Source organism: Serinus canaria, chromosome 3 (genome assembly GCF_022539315.1).
Source record: "Serinus canaria isolate serCan28SL12 chromosome 3, serCan2020, whole genome shotgun sequence".
NCBI lineage: Eukaryota > Metazoa > Chordata > Aves > Passeriformes > Fringillidae > Serinus > Serinus canaria.
The window spans coordinates 24966320-24973430 of NC_066316.1; the positions used below are offsets into that span (position 1 = coordinate 24966320).

Here is a 7111-nt window from a genome sequence, read left to right on the forward strand (position 1 = left end):
TCCTCCTTCTGGGCACGGAGAACTGTTGTATGTTTGTGCTTTAATTATGTCTTGTGGGTATTCTTACTGCATAATCTAGCTAATGATCTATTTAGGCAACATTTTGTTGAACAGCAGCCTTGCTGGGATTGCTTGAAAACTCCCACATGTAATCCCAAAAGTTTTGCTTGAGGTGACCATTGCAAGTCAAAAGAATCCCTTAACCACAGTCTGAGGAAATCAAATAGAGCCAGTAAATATTGTAAAGCACATATACAAAATTAGCTGAGCTAATGTACTTGCATACTTGCTTCTAAAGCCTTTGCATTGATGCATGCTATAATTGTTAGTAATATGTGGTAAGAACATCTATTTGCAGGAAGTTATTGTAAGTGAACAAAACTTTTCACTGATATCATCGTAGGAGATCAATTTAGATCTATTCACATTCACAGGATTGGATCTAAGTTAGAATTCCACTTTTAAAGCTTTAAACATGAAAAATAACTATGCAGGAGGGTAGCACAACCAGAGCTTTTGTGATTTGTTAATCTCCTTTGATTAGAATATAGAATTCCCTTCAGCAAGAGGTATTTTTAAAATTACCAATAAGGCTCTGTATGCCCCAGAAATATGGGAGCTCACTGCTAGTCTGTAGTTCCTTGGGGTGGAAAAGCCTTGGTTTGCACAGCCAATTGAGCAAGTCAGTTTTAGAGCAACTTCTGTCCTCCTGAGCCTGAGCACTCTATTGCTAAGCATCCATAAAATTTATGCCTAGAGTAATTTTTCTTCCATCTGTTCAGCTTGAATGGAGAACATTTGTTAAACCATGTTTGTAGGGGTGCTCACAGTGCAATGCATGCCCACCCTGATGTTAGGCTGGTTAATTTGGCTTTTTAAACAGAAAGCTGATATTGTTAGATGGCACAGAGCTTCAACAAGTACAAATATGAGACACCACAGTTTTTTATTTTCTTATAAACTTGAGTGTTCTTTCCCATTGTTCTTCTAAGGTGAGCTAAGACTAGCTGCCCACTTAGAATGATTAGTAGTTGAAGTCTACCTGTCCAGATTAAGTCCAGTCTTTGCATTCTGATCCTTTTTCAGATTCAAAAAGCCAGAGCCATGTAAACAGTGAAAGTAATTATGTCTCTTTCTCCTCCTTTTCTTCCTTTTTTTCCCCCCTTTTCTTTCTAATGTTAGTTATTATAGAAAGGAGTTGACTTGAGTTTCAGAGAGTCTGCCAAAAAGCCTCTAGCATTCCCTGGGGGATTGAATTTTACATTCTTCAGCAAACAATGTCTGTCTCCAGAAATGCAAGAGGAAAACACTGTTTTTCTTTTTAATCTAATATCAGTGTCTAAGCCTAATGGAGCTCTGATTTTTTATTTTCAAGCCTGGGGAACATCATGTGTTGATATTAGTATATGCCTTTTTAAACTTCATTTGTTATCTTTAAACAGCTGCTAAAGTGTAAACAAGTTGTTTTTCTCTTCTGTGTTAAAAAAAGCTCTCTACTTATCCAAAAACTCTGCTGGTATTGTGCTTATTGGGCTATGATTGAAGCAGTGAAAAAACATTATTGAATGCAGCAAATGCTTGGTTTATTTCAAAGCCTTTCTAAAGTGCAAATCATCTGTTTCTTTTCAGCCTTTTCTTTGCTAGTTAAAAATTTAAACAAATCAGTTAGCTAGCAGATAGTAACATAAGAGGCTGTGATTTTTTTTCAAGTGTAATAAAGAAGGGATTTCATATTTCTGACACTGATTTTATATATAAAATTCATGCACAGTCTAGAATTTTAAAAGGGATCTTGGTTGAGCATGTTAAAGGAGGTCTGATTTCTCAAAAGAGCAGGAAGTACAAAATATTGCTCCTTTCAAAGTAAAGCAAGCTGTAATCTGACCTTCTGCAATTATTTATATACAGCATTTATAGAAATTTCCCTCTTTCTCTGCATTACCCAGCTCTGTATTTCCCTGCCACACCATAAAGACTTTCCAAGGATTAAAAAAATAAATAAATAAATAAAAAGACATAGGGGAGAAGAGTGGTTTTAAACATTTTGCATCCAGACAGCAGCAGCCATGTCAGTGTGTGTGCTAGAGAGGGAGTGGCAGGTGACTTTCAGGACTGGGCTGTTTACCATCCCCCCTGGCTAGACCCCATCTCCAGCAAAATCACTGCCACCAGATATGACTAGATTGCTAGAACCACTCCTTGAAATCTTCATCTTGAATATATCTATACATCTTGAAATCCTCTTTGGACTCTCATAGCAAAACTCCACACCTTTCATGTTTTTAGTTTGAGTTTACTTGTTATGCAACTTTAAAGTAATGATATTTGCTGAGAAACCCACAATGCACAGAAAAGGAACTGAACTGCAACTTATGCATCTCCTTTAGTTAGATGCATATAAAGTGTGGCTCAGGAGTCTTCTGGCATCTGAATTCCAGCAAGTGCCTTGCTCAGCCTGGCACTATTGAAATCCACCAAAGGACTGTGCAGAGCTCTGGACAAGTGATTTGTCCCCCACCTGGTGGGCAGAGGGTTCTGAAACAGAGGGCACTTCTGGGTGTCTCCTCTCTTCCACAAGATTTGTTCAGAAAATTGTTTTTACTCTGTACAGACTTTTTTTCCATGTGAATCCTTTCAGGAAGACATTCAGCACTGGTGCTCTTCACCACAGCTTTGTCCTCTCCGTGCTAATGGAGACATGGATGTCTGATCTGGAATGAATGGGTGTTCACATGCTTGTTTTATGTTTATTTTGGAGAATGAAAGAGTAAAAACTGTGCCTTAGGATGGAGTTAAAGGCAGCTTTATAATGAATCAAACTCCCTGAAAAAGCTTTGTTTCCTGCAGGTTGCTAGAAGGTGGTAGGGAAAAAACATTACACCAGCTGCAACCCTCTTGGGATCTCCCAACTCCTGAGGCAGAGTCTGTGTGTTTGAGGTGTAGGAGAAGTAAAACTCCTGCCAGGGTTCACCACAAGAAACCAGTGTAGGGCTCAAATGAGCCACCTGAACAGAGGTGAGATTTGTCACAGGATCTGCCCTTTGCTACTGAACTAACTGCTCTTTCTTTTGGTCACCTGAGATGTTTCCTTTTGCTTAAATCTTCCTGGGTCTCTTCATGTGCCCTGCTGGAAACCCTATGAGTTTAGCTTGCTGTGTATTCTACTCAGTAGAAGATATTTAGGATGCTCTAGAAGACCAAAATAACGTGCCCTAGTGAAGTAGGAGCTATTTTAAATATCAGAAAAATAGGTGGACTGTTATAATTTTAGCATGAATATGTATCATCATCAGATACAAAGTGTGATGTGAGGTTTTTTTAATTTTTTAATTACTATTATTTCCCCTGAAGTGATGTTGTTTTTTTCACCCACCAAGCAAGACCTAGCCAACTGGGCATTGTTTGCCTCTCAAAGGTGTAAAAAAAAAAAAAAAATACAGTTCTGTAATTTTGTCTGTATTGCAAACTGTCAATGAGATGGATAACACTCCATACCAAAATTACTAGAACTGTAGATGTTTAAAAAGCACTTAATCATTCTATCTTCTGGTACTCATCCCATTTGCCATTTTGGAAAGTGTCATGGAGAGCAGGCTGAGCAGATGCCAAGCTATCCTGCACAGAGCAGACCACTCCAGCTTGATCCTGCATGGCCAGTTCAGTTCTGAGATTTTACAACCTCAGGATAGTGCTGCACAAACCAAGCAGGCCAAGTGATTTAATACATAATTTTCTCCCCTCTGAGCCTCTATGGATTTCATCTCACAGTAGAGGGCACTGTGCAGTTGGAGTTCATTCTCTCAAAGAACTGTATAAACTCTTCTTTTCCTTTAGCCACAGATGCCAGGGTGCTCTTCAAATTTATAATTTTAGCTCTGTTTGCTGCTTGTGCTTAATTGACATAGTTATATTTTATTCCAGCTGTTGCTTTGGTTCCTAATGGATTCTTTTTTCTACTCTGTCTCCTCTGCTGCCATGCATTGTTGTTTTCCTGCACTGTTCCATCCCAGATATGGCTATATTTTAGTGGTCAGCCAGTGGATTGCCATATCAAGTATTTAGCTAAATGCTTTGCAGATCTTTCTGTATGAAAAGAGCTCCATTGAGACTAAGAGGATATTATTATTCACAATGTGGTGACTAGTTTCACACATGGCTGAAGCAAAATAAATCATCAGTGTTTTTAACAAAACAGTGAGTAGACCTCTTGTTGACCACAGCATATTTGTGGTCAGCAAAGAAAGAGTCTTTTATAGCTATTAATGTGCTGCCAAGGTGCTTTAGCTGAGATTTTTGCCCTAAGGGAGGTGGGCTTCCCATACCACATATTCATGTTTCTCTGCTGGGCCCCTTTCCAGAGCCCTACCCTTGCAGAGTGATTTGTTGCAAGAAAATCCAGTACTGAAGAGGGAAACAGGTTACTGAAAGAACTGATGCAGATGAATATTGCTCAGATGCTGAATCTGATAGAAAAATAGGCAATGCTCTGCAATGCTCTTGACTATTAAAGTAGTGATTTTTAGTTCTGAGCAGTTGCACGCAAAAAATAAAAAAACAAACAAACTAGTGATATGTCAGCATTTCTGTTCTGCACAGAGTATTAAAACCTGAAGGTTTGAAGAAAGCCCAAGTGGTAGTTATCTGGCATCACTGATACTCCAGGTGTTTGTGCTTCCATTTCTGAGCATTTAAGCTGGTGTTCAAATCTTTTTTAATTGTTCTGTTTGTTACACAGTGAAGGGAATGGCATTGGTCGAGTATGGGATCATCTGATTTAACACCTGTACACTGGTACCTGACTTCCTTGTAACAACCTGGGCCCAAACACAGTGACTTCTAATGCTGAGGGTCCTGCTGAGATGGAGCCTGTGCTGGTTCTTCTGTGCTTCCTCCCATCATTGTGCAGAACTTAATGTGAGCTGTTCAGCCATCTGGCCAGCTCAAAGTCCTACCAGAGATTCTGAATGCTTTTCCAGTCAAAAAGCAGGAAGTTTGAACACATTGATATGCTGTTTCAAGGGCACAAATGAAATGTGGTTTCTACTAAGAACAGCAAGAAGGAAAGATCTAAAGCAGCACTTAAAGAGAAGAGTCATGGGCGGTATGAGAAGAAGTGAAGGAATATAAAATAGGAAAGTTATTCTCCATAGCATATCATTATGCAAACCAAAAGCAGAACCTTTGTTTTAAAGGCTTACATTTGACTAAAACATGTTTCTTGACATACCATTTACAAAAGGGCCTAATCTGATCTCAGTCCAGTGTAAAAAGAAACAGCTCCACTGAACATCTTGAAAGCTCAATGAATTCATGGGAGGGAAAACTTCTTTGAAATAAGCAGGGTCATCCTTACAAACATATCTAAACTATCTTAAGCTCTCCAGATGAAGTTCTAAAGTTGCATGTCTGCAAACAAGAAAAATGAAAAATGCAAATAGTTTATTGAAGACATTTCTCAGCTTTTTGTGTATTTATAAATAAACTTGGATTATATTTGTAAGGCATACAGAGTGCACTCTCTATGTTTACTTTGCTGTCCAGCTTTCAGTTTTCACATGAAACAAATGGTTTCTGCCATCTCTAAACTACATTAAAACATACATTCTCTGATTTTTTAAAGAGATACTAAATTCTTCATGATTGTTAGTCCTGAAGTATTCTGTGTTCCACCTATGCTGGCCAGGTAGAAGCCAGTTTAGACATAGAGTAACTGAGTCATCATTGCCACAAAGATGTATCCAGATTAGGGTACTTGATCTCTTTTTTAGGACAGTTACAGATCACAAAAAGTTATTGAATAGAAAAATTTCTGTCTGAATAAATGCAAGTGTAGAAATACATTTGGTATTTCTCTTAAAAACTTTGTGCTGTATCTGTGTCCTCTACAGGTGGATATGTCCTGTATGGCATATGAGGTGCTGGCAATTCTCTGGAGAAACAGGGATTGATTATCATTGTGAAAATGAAATTCAGCTGAAGTAACCAGGTCAGATTTGATTTCCTGTCACCTGTGACAAACATGCATGCTCCACAAGCTGTTAAAAAGTGAAGTCTAAAAGTCATTTTCTCTAAAACTTTCTGGAATTCTATCTGTGCCTGCATGTATTTTAATACCCACCATTATCTTCATCGTCTTGGGGCTTTTTCTTTCCAACTCTGAGACAAACACAGAGTGTTAAAATGGACTTGATTTGGTAATGGTGAATAACAGAGCTCCTGCTGATGCAATTGTATTGGTTGCTATTGATCAGAAATTTTATATGCTAATATAACAGGAGAGCAGATAACATTTGACAATATTTTCCTATGGAGAAAATGTCATCCTTTTTTGTTGTTGCAATACCAACTTCATGTAAATGTAATTAGCTGTGTTATAAAAAAAAGTGAGAAAGTTTTGTGGGTTATATTTTTCATGTATAATCAGATCCAAGTGCCAATTTGTGACATTATCGATCATGCTCCTTTCTCCTTCCTTCTGTAATAAAATGGAAATTTTTTGAGTTTTTGTAGAAGCCACTGCACTTTTTTTGCAGGACAACATGGATGATGTCTTGGGGAGTGCCCTGAAGCTGTTTCTGGGGACTTGGATGCCAATTTTGTTGCAGGATCTCTCTGGTGTAGGACAAGCATCTTACACAACCCTGTTCCTGGGTCACTGCCTTTGAGAGGAAGGTATTGCTTTTCAGTTTCAGCAATGTTTTCTCAGTAAAAGACATTTGGAAAGTCTGTGTGTTAAGGTTCTGTAGTGATCTGGTGAATATTTAGCAGGATTTCACTTTTCTTGCCTTTTCCATGTTAAAATCTGAGAAATATGCCTTGGCTGTGTCAGGGGAAAGTGAGTACTGAAGATGTCTGAGTTGTTATGACGGTTATGAAACTCGCTCACAGTTACCAAAAGTGCCTCATGAGGAACATTTAGCTGAGCTGGGAAACTTCTGAAATTTGCAGAGCTCACTCCCACGTGCAGCAGTTTGGCTCCTCTTCAGAGAGCAGGGCTTTCTACAGCAGTGATGCTGAGCATCACCTTCCTCCTCCCCCTCCTCCTCGTCCTCCTCCTCGCCTGCAGAGGCTGAGCTCGCCATGTCCAGAGCCTTCCGCTTCAACACATGAA

General features: G+C 38.8%; 1 long non-coding RNA gene across 1 annotated transcript in view; it reads left to right on the forward strand.

Annotated features, from left to right (window-relative positions):
• Nucleotides 1-6635, forward strand: part of LOC115484930 (uncharacterized) — a 90518-nt gene extending 83883 nt beyond the window's left edge. The window contains exons 4-5 of the long non-coding RNA XR_003945650.2: nt 5889-5986; nt 6534-6635. This is a non-coding gene — a long non-coding RNA (uncharacterized LOC115484930). The remainder of the gene's footprint in view (nt 1-5888; nt 5987-6533) is intronic.
• The last annotated feature ends 476 nt before the right edge of the window (nt 6636-7111 follow it).